The sequence below is a fragment of the Penaeus monodon genome, chromosome 19 (genome assembly GCF_015228065.2).
Source record: "Penaeus monodon isolate SGIC_2016 chromosome 19, NSTDA_Pmon_1, whole genome shotgun sequence".
NCBI classification, from domain to species: Eukaryota; Metazoa; Arthropoda; class Malacostraca; order Decapoda; family Penaeidae; genus Penaeus; species Penaeus monodon.
Window position 1 is genome coordinate 42,941,303 of NC_051404.1, and position 314 is coordinate 42,941,616.

Here is a 314-nt window from a genome sequence, read left to right on the forward strand (position 1 = left end):
TTTTTTTCTCGAGCATTAGGCGTCTCTGAGCTACGCTTTGTTAGCGTTGCAACAATATTAAACTCTAAGCGAACAATGTCTCGGAGGTTCTCACTCGACAACAATCACCTCCGCCCTGACACATTCTGTTAATTATGAATGAACTATTTATATACCTGGTCGCTTTATATTAGGCTTGCAACGCAGACGTGCACACGAACAAGTATATTGCGTGTTCAAGCTGAGAGTAATATTCTGCATATTATGTTATGGTGTTGTGACAAACATATATTGATTCATCGATATCCAGTCTAATACTAATACGAAACATGTCT